Source organism: Heptranchias perlo, chromosome 28 (genome assembly GCF_035084215.1).
Source record: "Heptranchias perlo isolate sHepPer1 chromosome 28, sHepPer1.hap1, whole genome shotgun sequence".
NCBI classification, from domain to species: domain Eukaryota; kingdom Metazoa; phylum Chordata; class Chondrichthyes; order Hexanchiformes; family Hexanchidae; genus Heptranchias; species Heptranchias perlo.
This window is the reverse complement of record NC_090352.1, coordinates 2,379,021-2,396,448: the sequence shown is the minus strand read 5'-3', so window position 1 is coordinate 2,396,448 and position 17,428 is coordinate 2,379,021. Positions and strand designations below refer to the sequence as shown.

Genomic DNA, 17,428 nt, shown 5'->3' with positions numbered 1-17,428 from the left:
AGCTGATTGTCCGCAGTCCCTGCAGGACTCCTCACGTCCTAAGAGGTGGAACTCATTTTATTCACCTCAGAAAGTTGAACTGCTGAGTGAGCACCATTGGTACTTAAACCCAGGGCTCTCCCAACCCAACATTCAACCATTGGTACTTGAACCCAGGGCCTTCACAACCCAACATTCAGCCATTGGTACTATAAACCCAGGGCCTTCACAACCCAACATTCAGCCATTGGTACTTAAACCCAGGGCTCTCCCAACCCAACATTCAACCATTGATACTTGAACCCAGGGCCCTCCCAACCCAACATTCAACCATTGATACTTAAACCCAGGGCCCTCCCAACCCAACATTCAACCATTGATACTTAAACCCAGGGCCCTCCCAACCCAACATTCAACCATTGGTACTTAAACCCAGGGCCCTTTCAACCAATTGAGCTAACTGATCCTGCTGTTCTTTAATAGTGGATCTTTTCCCCCTCCCCTCCTCCTTGCCAGAAGCCGGGGTATAGTTCCATGGGCACACCTCATCTAAACAGTCTTCATCTGCAAGTTAGCCTAGAGAGTGAGTATTGGCAGACTATTTCACTCTGGAGGGCATCATAGCCTAGAAGATCACCAGACATGCACTTTCCAGCAGGTTAATTCAATACTAATCAGGAGCAGGAGCCCCAGCAGATATATCCCCTCCTAGCCTCTCAGTTGAAATGGGCCAACTCAGTACAGATAGGGACATTGCTCCCAGTAATATATTTATATCATTATTATAGTCAATATATGTTGGTTATATAGTCCAGCCCAATTGTAGTTAACCCCATTACCACTCCAGCTGGTTAATCCCATTACCACTCCGGCTGGTTAATCCCATTACCACTCCGGCTGAAATGTGCCAACTTATCACTGAGTGGGAATTGAACCTGGGACTATCAGTCTGCACAGCACAGTAATACAGGTCTAAACCAATTGAACCATCGGGGGAGCTGGGGTACGATGAATACATTAGAATAATTATTTCGAAAAACCAGCATCCCACTGCTTAAAGATGGTTCACATGGGCATTGTGTTTTGCTTTAGAAAACAACAATTGTGTATAGTCTGTGTAACAGTGACCCGGGGTTAACTCTCCTGATTTACTCCAACAATTCAGAGTCCAAATATGCATTGAATTTTTCCCATCATTTCAGTTGTGATTCTAGTTCCTTGAACTTTGCTGTCACGGTTTGTAGCAGTGCCTTCACCCACTGGTGTGTCACAGCCTTGTTATTCCATCTGCACCAAATGTTTCATTTCACAGTCACGGCTATTGAGATTATAACAGCCAAAACAAACTTTATTTAACAATAACCAAACCTGTTTCAAAGAACAACACATTCTTTAGTATTAAAGGGAATTCTAAGATTATGGGGTTATCTGTACATAAAATCAGAGTTAAGATCCAACAAGCACAAATCTAATGCAGACGGCTTTGAGCGGAGGCAGTCCTGTACTTGCATGGTGCACAATCTGAATAAAGTATTGGCCAGAGAGAAGGCTTGTTCATAGGATGTCACCGGGTGTCTCTCATTGTGATACTTTGCTGCAGGATTGACCATTCATGCTCACAAAGTGATTCTTGTAATTGAGATTTTCTTATCGGTTTATCGGTTATATTAGGGCAAGTTAGCAAGTATGGAAGTTAACAAGCCATTGTCATCCTCAAGGGGGCTGGAATACAAAAGTGACAAAGTTATCCTTCAGTTGTACAGAACCTTGATCAGACCCCATCTGGAGATACTGTGATCAGTTTTGGACACCGCACCTCAGGAAGGATATATTGGCCTTGAAGGGGGTGCAGTGAAGATTCAACAGAATGATAGCGGGGTTTAAAGGGTTAAATTATGATGCCAGGTTGCATAAACTTGAAATGTTCTCTTGAGTTTAGATGGTTATGGGGAGATCTGATTTAGGTCTTTAAAATGATAAATGGATTCAATAGGGTAGATACAGAGAAACTATTTCCTCTGGTGGGAGAATCCAGAACAAGGGGGCAGAATCTTAAAATTAGAGCTAGGCCGTTTAGGAGTGAAATCATAAGAAATAGGAGCAGGAGTAGGCCGTACGGCCCCTCAAGCCTGCTCCGCCATTCAACCAGATCAAGGCTGATCTTCGACCTCAACTCCACTTTCCCACCCAATCCCCATATCCCTTGACTCCCCTGGAGTCCAAAAATCTATCTATCTCAGTCTTGAATATAATCAATGACTCAGCATCCACAGCCCTCTGGGGTAGAGAATTCCAAAGATTCACAACCCTCTGAGTGAAGAAATTCCTCCTCATCTCAGTCTTAAATGGCCGACCCCATATCCTGTGACTATGTCCCCTAGTTCTAGACTCTCCAGCCATGGGAAACAACCTCTCAGCATCTACCCTATCAAGCCCCCTCAGAATCTTATATGTTTTAATGAGATCACTTCTCATTCTTCTAAACTCCAGAGAGCATAGGCCCATTCTACTCAATCTTCATAGGACAACCTTCTCATCCCAGGAATCAATCTAGTGAACCTTCGTTGCACCGCCTCTAAGGCAAGTATATCCTTCCTTAGATAAGGAGACCAAAACTACACGCAGTACTCCAGGTGACATCTCACCAAAGCTCCGTACAATTGTAGTAAGACTTCCTTATTCTTGTACTCCAATCCCCTTGCAATAAAGGCCAATATGCCATTTACTTTCCTAATTGCTTGCTGTACCTGCATGCTAACATTTTGTGTTTCTTGTACGAGGACACCCAAGTCTCTCTGAACACCAACATTTAATAGTTTCTTTAATCAGGAAGAATGTTTTCACATAAAGGGCACTGGAAATCTGGAACTCTCTCCCCCAAAAGGCTGTGGATGCTGGGGTTCATTTGAATTTTTTAAGACTGAGATCGATAAATTTTTGTTGGGTAAGGGTATCAAGGGATATGGAGCAATGGCGGGTAAATGGAGTTGAGGTACAGATCAGCCGTGATCTAATTGAATGGTGGTACAGGCTTGAGGGACTGAATGGCCTCCTGTTCCTATGTTCCTCAACCATTATCAGGATTTTATTTACCAGCAGAGGTGTGCATTGACGCAGCTACTGACACAACGGCCGGGAATTTCCCCAGAGCTTCTCCCACTTGGTCCCGTTACTTAGCCAGATGTTGTACATATTAACCTTGGCTGGATTTTCATTAATTTCAGTTATAAAGTAGACGTCACTGATTGGAGAATGGAGTGGAGATCCAACCTGCTGGATCATTGCCCATTTTGCACCTTGAATGTTCCAAAGTTGGGGAGTGGTTGAAATCGATATGTGCAGGAAGGTCCTGCCCATACAATAAACCAACGTTCGTACATCACTAACACTGAATCATCTCCTTACTTATATAAATGGATATCCAAGGTTGTCAGGAGCGGAGCTGTGTGCGGAGTCTATTTAAAGAACCCTTTGTACCAATTGTGGTGCAGCAGTGTCACAGTGGATTTCCCTATGGGAATCCCCCTGCTTTTGAAGGAAGAAGAGGAGGACCTGCAGACAAATTCTTCCATAGGCACAGCACTCCTTCCTTAGGTGCAGAATCAAGCTCCCTCCATATTACCCCAATTACTTGCTTTAACTTCAGCCCAATAAAAGCTCCATGCCCTGCATCAGCATCCTATTACCATCCTTATACCAACCGTCTTGTACCAGCCATCCTTATTGGTGTTCCAAGTCTGACTGACAGTTTATGTGGAATTGTGGGTGATTCCGTACTGACTAGGACTGAAATTAAAACTGCCCCAAACTCATTTTACCTGGAACCATTATACCCAGCAGAGTGAGGAGACTTTCATCCCATTAGCCTGGGTTGGAATTGAAAGGAATATTTATCCAATGAATAGTGTGTTTTAAATGTATACCCCTTTTGATCTCCATTGCTGGGCATGTCTTTGCCACCAGCACAAGTGGTCTACTGCCAGAGTGGTGTCAATCCAACTCTTCAGGACCAGTCGAATACACACACTCAGCACCCTGGTAAAGACTCCTCTGCCAGTTCTTGTTCTACTGATGCAGGGAGACACCTGGCCCCTGCTCACCATCTTCCTGCTGGTGCTGCTCAGATCAGGAACCAAGCCGAGCAGGGGATTAAACCTCCATGTTCCCATCCATGGTGCTAAGTGTTAAGGCTTTAATACCACGGCAGTACCATACTGGTCCATGGAGAATAAGTTCTAATTTCTTTAACTCCCCCTAAACACTACTGCTACCTTGTTCACACAAGCAATGAATTACAGATACTTAGATAATATTTACACTTATAATGAGTTGGAGTGTGAACAATGACGAACATTAGCAACTATTAGCATGTGTGCCTTATAGTTAGAGTTCAAAATCTTTGAAGGTGGCAGGACAAGTTGAAAGGCTGTTAAAAAAGCATATGGGATCCTGGGCTTTATAAATAGAGGCATTGAGAACAAAAGCAAGGAGGTTATGCTAAACCTTTATAAATCACTGGTTAGGCCTCAGCTGGAGTATCGTGTTCAATTCTTGGCACCACACTTTAGGAAGGATGTCAAGGCCTTAGAGAGGGTGCAGAAGAGATTTACTAGAATGGTACCTGGGATGAGGGACTTCAATTACGTGGAGAGACTGGAGAAGCTGGGGTTGTTCTCCTTCCAGCAGAGAAGGTTAAGGGGAGATTTGATAGAGATGTTCAAAATTATGAGAGGTTTTGATAGAGTAAATAAGGAGAAACTGTTTCCAATGGCAGGAGGGTCGGTAACCAAAGGACACAGATTTAAGTTAATTGACAAAAGAAACAGAGGGGAGATAAGGAGAATTTTTTTTATGCAGTGAGTTGTTATGATCTGGAATGTTCTGCCTGAAAGGGCGGTGGAAGAAGATTCAATGAAAACTTTCAAAAGGGAATTAGATAAATACTTGAAAAGGAAAAATTTGCAGGGCTATGGGGAAAGAGCAGGGGAGTGGGACTAATTGTATAGTTCTTTCAAAGAGCCGGCACAGGCACAACGGGCCGAATGGCCTCCTTCTGTGCTGTAACATTCGATAATTCCATGATATCATCGTAGTCTTCACCAACCCATCCTGGGGCAATTACATCATCATAACTTCCATCATCTTCTATGATAACATCAACGTATCCACTGGTTGCATTCTGCTCATAATCAATTGGATCTTCATAGGAATGTGATAAATTTTCCGTGCTGGGTAACTCCTTTACCGCATTGTCTGTAAGACAGAAAGAACTTTGTCATATTTTTGATGAGATCCTCTAATACAATGTGATATTCCCATTTCTCATAGGAGTCATCCTTTGAAATTGCGTTGGGTAAGTGAGTGAAGGTGATGTGATCGGTATATTGTATCTAAAGTGTGTAGTTTGATTGTTGTGAAGTATTGATAAGATTCGCTCTTTCGATACACCGAGGAGCAACTTGTAATTGGAGAGTGAATTGGTTACAAGACGAGGAATATAACCTTCGCTTGGGACTTATGACAATTCGCACAGACCCAACTTTTCCACAAAGTTAAACCTTCCACTGACAAAGTTGTCCAATTCTCATTAATAAATGTGAATAAAAAGAAAGACTTGCATTTCTATAGCGCCTTTCTGGACCTCAGGACAGCAAATGAAGTACAGTTACTGTTGTAATGTAGAAATCGCAGCAGCCAATTTGGGCACAGCAAGGTCCCACAAACAGCACTGTGATAATGACCAGATAATCTTTTTTAGTAATGTTGGTTGAGGGATAAATTTTGGCCAGAACACTGGGGAGAACTCCCCTTCTTCAAAATCGTGCCACAGGATCTTTTATGTCCAGCAGGTAGGGCCTCAGTTTAACATCACATTCAAAGGTTGGCACATCTGACAGTGCAGCACTCCCTCAGTACTGCTGTTCCTGCCCTGTGTGACAACTCCTCTTTCTTTCTTAACTAACAGCACTAAATGACTGAATGATGGCACAAGATCCAATCGAGCTGCAACTTTGTTTACATGTTTAGTGAAAGAGAAAAAACCTGTTCCATTATAAATCCTCAAGTGCGAAGATCGTTGCAAGTTGCTTTTGCGATGAATTCCTTACCCCTCCCCTCCAAAAAATAGATAATTAACAAATAGTTTTAAACAAAACTTAGATTCTAAGGGGGGCGATTTTCAACTGCCAGCTGCCCATTTCTTGCCTGAAAAATGGGCGGTCAGCAGTTGAAAAGTGGGGGAGGGGGCACCTCGGCCGCCCCATTGATGCCCAACCCCCCCCCAGCCTGATGCAATTTTGTGGCAGGATTGTAAACGGGCGAACTGCCCGCCCACTCGTTTTGGGTGTAAGGCTGTTTAATTATGTGAATCAGGATCCTGTAGGAGCTGATTGCAATTTTCAGGTATGCCTGGGCAGAGCTTGTGTGTTCGTATCAGGCGGTGAGCCGGCTTAACCAGCAGCCCTTAAAGGGAACGCTCAGGAAAAGGCCCAGAAATATATGGGGGAGGATTTTTGTGGGAGCACCTTCAGATGGTGACCACACTTGGGGGGCGGGGGGGAAGTCAACTTCCAACCTAAACCCAAAATGGGGGGTCAAGTTAGAGGAGCGGCCTCCCACTCAAAGGTGGCACAGGAGGCCCTGAATTATTTGTGAGTAGGGGCCTCAGTTGAACGCCCACTCAGTGCTCCTCCCGGCTCCATAAGAATACAGCGGAACCACTTCCTGTCTGTGCTTGACTCCCCCCCCCACTCTGGGATCAGCTCCCAGCCCCGGCCAGCCAGCTCACTCGGTTCAAGAGACAGCCAATTTCTCGCCTTCCCACAACCGGCAAGCCGCAGTGGGGCATCCATCCCAAGCCTGTAGCTCACCAGCAGGCGTTCAACTGAGGCCCCAGCCCACAGATAGCTCGGGGCCTCCCGACGCCAGCTTCGAGCGGGAGGCCCCTGCTCCAACTTGACCCCACTTCTGGGGCAGAAGTTGAATTTCCCTCCGTCACCCCCCTGCCCCCAAGTGTGGTCACCATCTGAAGATTTGAAATCGACACTCTGAGTTCTCCGCCTCTTAATGAGAAACAAGATAACGAAAAGGAACATACCACAATCATGTTTATTGTCCAGCTGATAGGCATTATTTTTTGCTCGGTCTTGGGCAGTTTTGTTCAATGAACTACTTGTGAGGCAACTGCGTTAGAAGAAGGAGAAAAGAAATGGGTGTCAATCTGGACATTCCAGAACATTCTGTTGGCTTTGGTGCTTGTCTTAATGCAAGCATTACCATTTCCTTGTCACTGTTGTAACAAGTAGAAGATATACATCGATTATCTCTCCCAATCTACAGTCAATCGTCAATAGATCCATTCAATAACCCCACAATTGTTTGGATATCCCCCTGAATTATCAGTCGTTGCGGGGTGGCTTTGGGGCTGTAAATAGAATAAAATGGGATAGAGGTGTGTCGAAAAAACCCTGTCTAACATTGCATTGGAATTATCCTCCAAAAAAAACTGCCAATCCCCTTTAAGGCCCAGAGGAGTCCATATTTAAATGGAGTCCAGGGGGTCATGGCTATGCTGTCTGACCCATTTTCCTCAACTTTTGTCCCAAACTCACGCCAAATAATTACTGCCACTACTAAGTGGCAATTGGAGCACCAGGAAGGTGACTCTGAGGTGTCTCCTTGGAGGAGGCCATTTTGTTTGCTGTAACTGAAGTCTGGTGTCACTTTGCCTGAACGTCAGGACTTCTGCTGCTATTTATATTCAGTTTGGTCCAAACGTACAGCTTTGAACAAGGGATATAGATTTTCCAGCGGCAATCCCTCTATTCCTTTGTTATGAAGAGAAGGGGCTTGAGGAGATAGAAGAGGTTAAATTGGAGACTCTTAGAGTGAGGCATTACAGAAGATGTTTCATCCTTACATGCTCATACCCACTTGCCAGGTTGACAGACCAAGAAGATCTTACTTAGACTTTTCTGAACATCACTGCCTCAGAGAGTTGTGCTTCCCCCAGAGGCTATTGGGAAGATGTGTCAACACTGGCTAAAGGCCTACGGCCCACTTTCATCAGGAGAACAGCATTGTCTGCATCTGGTGGTCCTTCTCCCTGTCATTGGTGGCCATGCTGTCAGCTGTCTAGGCCCTAAACTCTGGAATTCACTCACCAAACCTCTTTGCCTCTCCACTTTTCTCTCCTCCTTTAAGATGCTGCTTAAAACTTACCTCTTTGACCAAGCATTTGGTCACCTGTCCTAATATCTCCTTCTGTGACTGATTTACACCCCTGTGAAGCACCTTGGGACATTTTAGCACATTAAAGACGCTACATAAATACAAGTTGTTGCTGTAGTCAGGCAGCTGATCTCCGTTACATAAAGAAGGTCATGGATGCTTTGTTCAGGAAGGCTGCACAATTCATAGCCTTCCCAATAGAACCAGAGAAAGAGAGAGAGAAAGTTACCCAATACTAGCAGGGTTCCCACAGGTGCCAGGAGCAATAAATGTAACGCAGGTAGAACCCAAAGCCTCATGTGAGAATTTCCCTCAACTTTATAAACAGGAAGGGTTTTCATTCAATTAATGTACACCAGTTGTGTGATGCCAATCACCTTATGGATATCAATGTCAGTTACCCAGCTATCATGACATATTCATCATGTGACAATCTACCATTCCAGCCCTCATAACTCGGAGCCAAGTATCAGGATGGATGATTAGTGACAAGGCTATCCCCTGCAGTCATAGCTAATGACTCCAGTAAGGCTTCTGCAGACAGAGGGGGACAACAGATATAAAGAGGCCCTGGCTGTCACTGTGCGGACTATAGGCATTCTCAAGACTTGGTTTTGGTACCTGGATAAATCTGGTGGAGTCCTGCACTACAGCCCAGCGAGCTGCTCCAGGAATATTGGATCTTGCCGTGTACAAATTGGCTGCCACGTTTCCTACATTATAACAGTGACTACACTTCAAAAGTACTTCATTGATTGTAAAGTGCTTTGGGGCATCCTGGGGTCGTGAAAGACATTGTATAAAGGCAAGTTCTTTATTTATTTTTTTTAGAGAGAACAGGCCAGTGAAGAGTTTAAACATTGTGGGCGAATCCAGCTTCCTCGTGACACCTGATTCTGTTTCTCTGGGTTTTATTTTTGCTTGGTTGGGAGAGGGGGGAGACATTCCAGGGCACAACATCTCCTCAGGTTTAACTGAAACTGTTGCTTGGCTGTCCCAACAGGGGGTCTTTGAAGGGACCGCACTTGGCTATTTTTTCTCCTTTCCCCAGATGGCCTGGCCAAGGCTGCCAGCCAGCTCCAGAGGAATAACATGTGTTTAAAAATTAGTCAGAACATGAGTGTGTGAATCTACAGTAAGCTGCCAGCCTATCTCCGGTCCAGAGCTTTAGTTAATGGATCACCCACCTCAGCCTCAATCTGTGTATTTATAAGCTGGTGGCCTGCTTGCAATGTTATTATTTCAGTTAAAGATTGCTGCTGATCACTGTTTCTAGTGAAGCGACTCCTTGTTAATTTGATTATTGACACTGCTGTCATTGGCTTGGGATGAGACGGTAACTAGCTGTTTGCTTTCAGTCATGTTGTTGAATGTTCTGGCAGATTGCAGTTGGATACAATGCCAGATCTTGACCTAACCAGCAATGTGCTTCTGCACAACACCCTACTGGCTCAGCCAGGGGCAGGCCTGTACCAGTTGTGCGCCTGGGCACTCCTTCCTCACTTGTGGCAGTGAACCTCTTGTACGCTGTTTCTGCCGGTCACCAGTGGGGAATAAACCAGCCCTCATAAGAATGGTGTGAAAATAGAAGGTAACAATTGGGAAGGAATTAGCCCAAGGTGGAGTTAAGATGCATCATTATAGCGTAGGGAAAGTTCTGCTCTTTCCAATGCATCTTAATGGAAAAAATGAGAAAAATTTACATCTCACTCCTTGTTGAACCCCAAATTTTGGAAGAAAAAAATGAGAATGATGTTAAAACCATAACACACACAAGCAAGACGATGAGAAACTAAATGATTATCCATCACTGTTTTCACCTTAGATTGCAGAATACTTCATTCTTGATTTCATATTCATGCTGGCCTGCAATGGAAGCAAAGCTGCATTTTATTCTTTGTCTCATTGAGAGGAGAGGTCAGTTGGAAATGAACCGCAAATTTCATTTTATCTTCTACACTTTAAAAACATGATTATTTCATCAGCTAGATTTTATTGTAGAAATTCACTTTTGCAATTTATGTCCACCCTCTCGTTCATTGCCTGAGGCAACTGACTTAGGTCACAACATTCTTTTCATACACTTTCTTTGCATTTCATTGATCTAGATCAGTAAGAGACTTGCCCACGATCGAGTTATTCTAGATCAGTAAATGACCTGCCCGCCATCGCATTGATCTAGATCAGTAAATGACCTGCCCTCATCACATTGATCTAGATCAGTAAATGACCTGCCCGCCATCGCATTGATCTAGATCAGTAAATGACCAGCCCACGACCGCATTGATCTAGATCAGTAAATGACCTGTTGTCATCACATTGATCTAGATCAGTAAGTGACCTGCCCGCAATCACATTGATCTAGATCAGCAAGTGACCTGCATGGCATCGCATTGATCTAAATCAGTAAATAACCTGCCTGCCATCGCATTGATCTAAATCAGTAAGTGACCTGCCCACCATCGCATTGATCTAGACCAGCAAGTGATCTGCATGTCATCGCATTGATCTAAATCAGTAAATAACCTGCCTGCCATCGCATTGATCTAAATCAGTAATTGACCTGCCCACCATCGCATTGATCTAGGTCAGTAAGTGACCGGCCCGCCATTGCATTGATCTAGATCGGTAAGTAACCTGCCCACCATCGCATTTATCTAGATCTGTAAGTGACCTGCCCACCATCGCATTGATCTAGATCAGTAAGTGACCTGCCCTCCATCGCATTGATCTAGATCAGTAAGTGACCGACCCGCCATTGCATTGATCTAGATCAGTAAGTGACCTGCCCACCATCGCATTGATCTAGATCAGTAAGTGACCTGCCCACCATCGCATTGATCTAGATCAGTAAGTGACCTGCCCTCCATCGCATTGATCTAGATCAGTAAGTGACCTGCCCACCATCGCATTGATCTAGATCAGTAAGTGACCTGCCCACCATCGCATTGATCTAGATCAGTAAGTGACTGACCCGCCATTGCATTGATCTAGATCAGTAAGTGACCTGCCCACGATCGCATTGATCTAAATCAGTAAGTGACCTGCCCACCATCGCATTCATCTAGATCAGCAAGTGACCTGCCTGCCATCACAATGATCTAGATCAGCAAGTGACCTGCCCACTATCACAATGATCTAGATCAGTAAGTGACCTGCCTGCCATCACAATGATCTAGATCAGTAAGTGACCTGCCCACTATCACAATGATCTAGATCAGTAAGTGACCTGGCTGCCATCACAATGATCTAGATCAGTAAGTGACCTGCCCACTATCACAATGATCTAGATCAGTAAGTGACCTGCCCACTATCACATTGATCTAGATCAGTAAGTGACCTGCCCACTATCACAATGATCTAGATCAGTAAGTGACCTGCCCACTATCACATTGATCTAGATCAGTAAGTGACCTGCCCACTATCACAATGATCTAGATCAGTAAGTGACCTGCCCACTATCACATTGATCTAGATCAGTAAGTGACCTGCCTGCCATCGCATTGTTCAATTTCATTAAGTGACCTGAAAGCTAGCCATACTGCATTGAATCTTTAAACTCGGAAGATAATTTTTAGTGGTGCTATATTGATGTAGAACAATTGTAAACTGCCAGATGTATGTCTCTAGAACAATGTATTTCACTGCATAATATTACTTTATTGCACTGAGTGGGATCAAATTAATCTAGTATGTTATATTACACTATATTTCTCTGCAGTATGTTACATTGATATCACAGTCATCTGGAACAGTGTATATTTATGTAGACTGTATGGTATCACTGTATTGATCTAGAAAAGTACCTGTCACTTTGAGCTAGAACTGCATATGATACTGTATGGGATCAAAACAACATATTTAAAAAGAATATTTAGCAAAGAAAGAAAAAAGAGAAAGACTTGCATTTATGTAGTACATTTGATGACATTAGGACATCCCAAAGCGCTTTACAGGCAATGAAATACTTTTGCAGTGTAGTCGCTGTTGTAATGTAGGAAATGTGGCAGCCAATTTGTGCACAGCAAGGTCCCACAAACAGCAATGAAACATATGACCAAATAATCTGTTTTTTGATGTTGGTTGAGGGATAAGTGTTGGCCAGGACACAGGGAGAACTCCTCTGCTTTTCTTCAAATAGTCATTTCATTTGTCGTCCACCTGAGAGGGCAGACAGGACCTCAGTTTAACTTTTCATCCAAAAGACGGCACCTCCAACAGTGCAGCACTCCCTCAGTGCAACACTGAAGTATCAGCCCAGATTTTGTGTACAAGCGTCCGGAGTGGGGCTTGAACCCACAACCTTCGGACTGCAGAGGTGAGAATGCTGCCCACTAAGTCATGGTTGATAAAGGCACATGATTTAAAATAAATATGCAGATGGGTTGAGAAACTTCAGGAATTAATGAAACCATTGGAATCAAGCGACTGATGAAAGGTTCAGCTTACATTCTCACTCATATCTCGGCATTTGGCAAGTGAACAATTTAAATCAAATACATTTTACTACAAACTTGGAAATGGTTCCTGATTATCTGCGGTAAAGTGGAGTATTTTGTGACTATATTTAATTCAGATCAATCTCTTAGTAACATGAAGGGAAAAGAGGAATGTCAAAGGGAAGGGGCAACAATTTTTTATGTTGAAATAATTTTTTAAAAAGCAAACGTACTTGTTTTAAATAGTCTCCTGTAGATCAGGTACAATATAAGGCCAACAGCAGTGTCTATAATGATTATACCAAAACCCAGTAATAGCCAAAAATGCCGGCGGATTGGACTCATGATGGAATCTAGAAGGAAACAAATCAGAACGGCATGTCAGTAATCAGAAATATCTGCCAGAATCAAAATTCCTCTCTTTATCACCTTGGGTAACAAGCTTAATGCTGCTCTTCCATTTTTTGTGCCTATTTCTCATTGTTGTTTTAAAGGGTTGTTCTTGTTATTCGAGCAGACTTCAAGTTAGGCACCTTAACAGCTTAGTCTGAATACTCCGTTCAATCAGCATCGCACCTCTCAGGCTTGTTCCTGGTACAGCAGATCGGGACACAGCCGGAGGGGTGGTCCGCACTCCTGGGGTCTACCTGCCTCACTGCTGCCAGGCCACAGCAACCCTCTCCACTTTGTCAAATTTTCCATGCTTCCCTTCCCAGCTGCTGTTCTGCCAGAACCATTCACTAATCCTCTGGACCAATCTTTTGTTTCTCGAATTTCTCTCATTATTACGCCCATTTGTCTTGTACCATCATCACTTCTGTCATTTAAACATCTCCTGGCCTTCACCCAATCACAGACCTCTGCTTTTTCTTGTCTCCCCGCCCCCTTTTCCCATTCTTGGGATGTGGGCATCGCTGGTAATGCCAGCATCTATTGCCCATCCCTAATTGCCCTTGAGAAGGTGGTGGTGGGCCTTCTTCTTGAACCGCTGCAGTCCCAGGCACCTGCTGCCCTTGTCCTTCTAGGTGGTGGAGGTCACGGGTTTGCATGACGTTCTCCTTACAAGTTGTTCATCTTTAACATTTTCTGACAACAGGTCATCGACCTGAAATGTTAACTCTGTTTCTCTTTCCACAGATTCTGCCTGACCTGCTGAGTGCTTCCAGCATTTTTGGTTTCTATTATAGCGGATCCTATCTTTGTCTCAGTGCTATAAACCATTTTTTATAATATTTTTCAGTAAATGATAACACACTCTGGGGTATGTTGCAAAGTAGTAACAGATCTGATGATACCCTCTCATGAAATGTTGAAATGTTTTTTTTATTCGTTCATGGGATGTGGGCATCGCTGGCGAGGCCGGCATTCATTGCCCATCCCTAATTGCCCTCGAGAAGGTGGTGGTGAGCCGCCTTCTTGAACCGCTGCAGTCCGTGTGGTGAAGGTTCTCCCACAGTGCTGTTAGGAAGAGAGTTCCAGGATTTTGACCCAGCGACGATGAAGGAACGGCGATATATTTCCAAGTCGGGATGGTGTGTGACTTAGAGGGGAACGTGCAGGTGATGTTGTTCCCATGTGCATGCTGCACTTGTCCTTCTAGGTGGTAGAGGTTGCGGGTTTGGGAGGTGCTGTCAAAGAAGCCTTGGCGAGTTGCTGCAGTGCATCCTGTGGATGGTACACACTGCAGCCACGGTGTGCCGGTGGTGAAGGGAGTGAATGTTTAGGGTGGTGCGTAGGGTGCATCAAGCAGGCTGCTTTGTCCTGGATGGTGCCGAGCTTCTTGAGTGTTGTTGGAGCTGCACTCTTCCAGGCAAGTGGAGAGTATTCCATCACACTCCTGACTTGTGCCTTGTAGATGGTGGAAAGGCTTTGGGGAGTCAGGAGGTGAGTCACTCGCTGCAGAATACCCAGCCTCTGACCTGCTCTTGTAGCCACAGTATTTATGTGGCTGATCCAGTTAAGTTTCTGTTCAATGGTGACCACCAGGATGTTGATGGTGGGGGATTCGGCGATGGTAATGCCATTGAATGCCATGGGGAGGCGCTTAGACTCTCTCTTGTTGGAGATGGTCATTGCCTGGCACGAATGTTACTTGCCACTTATCAGCCCAAGCATGGATGTTGTCCAGGTCTTGCTGCATGCGGGCATGGACTGCTTCATTATCTGAGGGGCTTCTCCAGTCTATCCATGTAACTGAAGTCCCTCATCCCTGGAACCATTCTAGTAAATCTTTTCTGCACCCTCTCTAAGGCCTTCACATCCTTCCTAAAGTGCGGTGCCCAGAATTGGACACAATAATTCAGTTGTGGCCGAACCGGTTGTAAAGCTTCAACCTAACCGCCTTGATTTGGCATTCTGTGCCACTTTTTAAAAAGCCCAGGATCCCGTATGCTTTTTTAATCGCTTTCTCAACCTGTCCTGTCACCTTCAAAGATTTGTGCACATATACCCCCAGGTCTCTCTGTTCCTGCACCCCCTTTAGAATTGTACCATTTAGTTTATATTGCATCTCCTCGTTCTTCCTGCCAAAATGTATCACTTCGCACCTCTCTGCATTAAATTTCATCTGTCACGTGTCCGCCCATTCCACCAGCCTGTCTATATCCTCTTGAAGTCTATTACTATAATCCTCACTGTTCACTACACTTCCAAGTTTTGTGTCATCTGCAAATTTTGAAATTGTGCCCTGTACACCCAAGTCCAAGTCATTAATATATATCAAGAAAAGCAGTGGTCCCAGCACTGACCCCTGGGGAACACCACTGTACACCTCCCTCCAGTCCGAAAAACAACCGGTCACCACTACTCTCTGTTTCCTGTCATTTAGCCAATTTCGTATCCATGCTGCCACTTCCCCTTTTATTCCATGGGCTTCAATTTTGCTGACAAACTTATTATGCGGCACTTTATCAAACACCTTTTGAAAGTCCATATACACAACGTCAACCATATTGCCTCATCGACCCTCTCTGTTACGTCATCAAAAAACTCAATCAAGTTAGTTAAACACGATTTGCCTTTAACAAATCCATGCTGGCTTTCCTTTATTAATCCACATTTGTCCAAGTGACTATTCATTTTGTCCCGGATTATCATTTAGAACCATAGAACCATAGAAAAGATACAGCACAGAAGGGGGCCATTCGGCCCATCATGTCCGCGCCGGCTCGAAGAACAACCAGGTGCCCATTCTAATCCTACCTTCCAGCACCCGGTCCGTAGCCCTGCAGCTTACAGCACTTTAGGTGCAGGTCCAGGTACTTTTTAAAAGAGTTGAGGGTCCCTGCCTCTACCACCAATTCGGGCAGCGAATTCCGTACACCCACCACCCTCTGGGTAAAATTTTTTTTTCCCATGTCCCCTGTAATCCTTCCACCAATCAGCTTAAATTTATGTCCTCTAGTTCTTGAACTCTCCGCTAGGGGAAACAGGTACTTCCTGTCTATTCTATCTGGGCCCCTCATAATTTTGTACACCTCAATCAAGTCTCCTCTCAGCCTCCTCTGCTCCAAGGAACACAATCCCAGCCTATCCACTCTCTCCTCGTAGCTGCAATTTTCAAGTCCTGGCAACATTCTTGTAAATCTTCTCTGTACTCTCTCCAGAGCAATTACCTCCTTCCAGTAATGTGGTGACCAGAACTGCGCACAATACTCCAGCTGTGGCCTTACCAGCGTTTTATACAGTTCCATCATTACATCCCTGCTTTTGTATTCTGTACCTCGGCTAATAACGGAGAGCATTCCGTATGCCTTCTTCACAACCTTATCTACCTGTACTGCCACCTTCAGGGACCTGTGCACATGCACCCCAAGGTCTCTCACTTCCTCTACCCCTCTCAATATATTCCCGTGTACTGCATATTCCCTTTTACTGTTTGCCCTCCCTAAGTGCAATATGTCACACTTCTCCGGGTTGAACTCCATTTGCCACTTTTCCGCCCACTCCACCAACCCATTGATATCTTCTTGGAGTCTTAAGCTATCCTCTTCACTATCAACTAAACGGCCAATTTTTGTATCGTCTGCAAATTTGCCAATTATGGCCCCTACATTCAAGTCCAAATCATTAATATATACCACGAACAGCAAGGGACCCAACACTGAGCCCTGTGGCACACCACTGGAAACGGATTTCCATTCGCAAAGACATCCATCGACTTCTACCCTTTGTTTCCTGTTACTGAGCCAATTTTGGATCCAATTCGCCACATTTCCCAGTATCCCATGGGCTTTTATCTTTCTGACCAGTCTTCCATGTGGGACCTTGTCAAATGCCTTACTAAAATCCATGTAGACAATATCCACTGCACTACCCTCATCAATCCTCCTCGTCACTTCCTCAAAGAATTCAATCAGATTTGTAAGGCATGACCTTCCCTGAACAAATCCATGCTGATTAAACCATGCCTTTCCAGGTGACAGTTTATCCTATCTCTTAGTATTGATTCTAATAGTTTGCCCACCACTGAGGTAAGACTGACGGGCCTATAATTGTTCAGCCTTTCCCTCGTACCCTTTTTAAACAATGGTACTACGTTTGTAGTCTTCCAGTCCTCCGGTACCTCCCCTGTATCTAGTGAGGATTGGAAAATGATCCTCAGAGCATCCGCTATTTCCTCCCTGGCTTCCTTCAATAGCCGAGGAAACAATCCATCCGGCCCTGCTGACTTATCAACTTTCAAGGATTTCAGTCCCTCCAGTACTTCCTCTCTCATTATGTTTACTTTATCCAATATTTCACACCGTTCCTCTTTAACTACTACGTCCGGATCATCTCTT

At 44.5% G+C, this 17,428-nt stretch overlaps 1 protein-coding gene across 5 annotated transcripts in view; it reads right to left on the bottom strand.

The window, feature by feature from the left end:
• Positions 1–17,428, bottom strand: part of LOC137344773 (SH2B adapter protein 2-like) — a 566,922-nt gene that overhangs the window by 253,585 nt on the left and 295,909 nt on the right. The gene's annotated exons all lie outside the window — the stretch shown is intronic.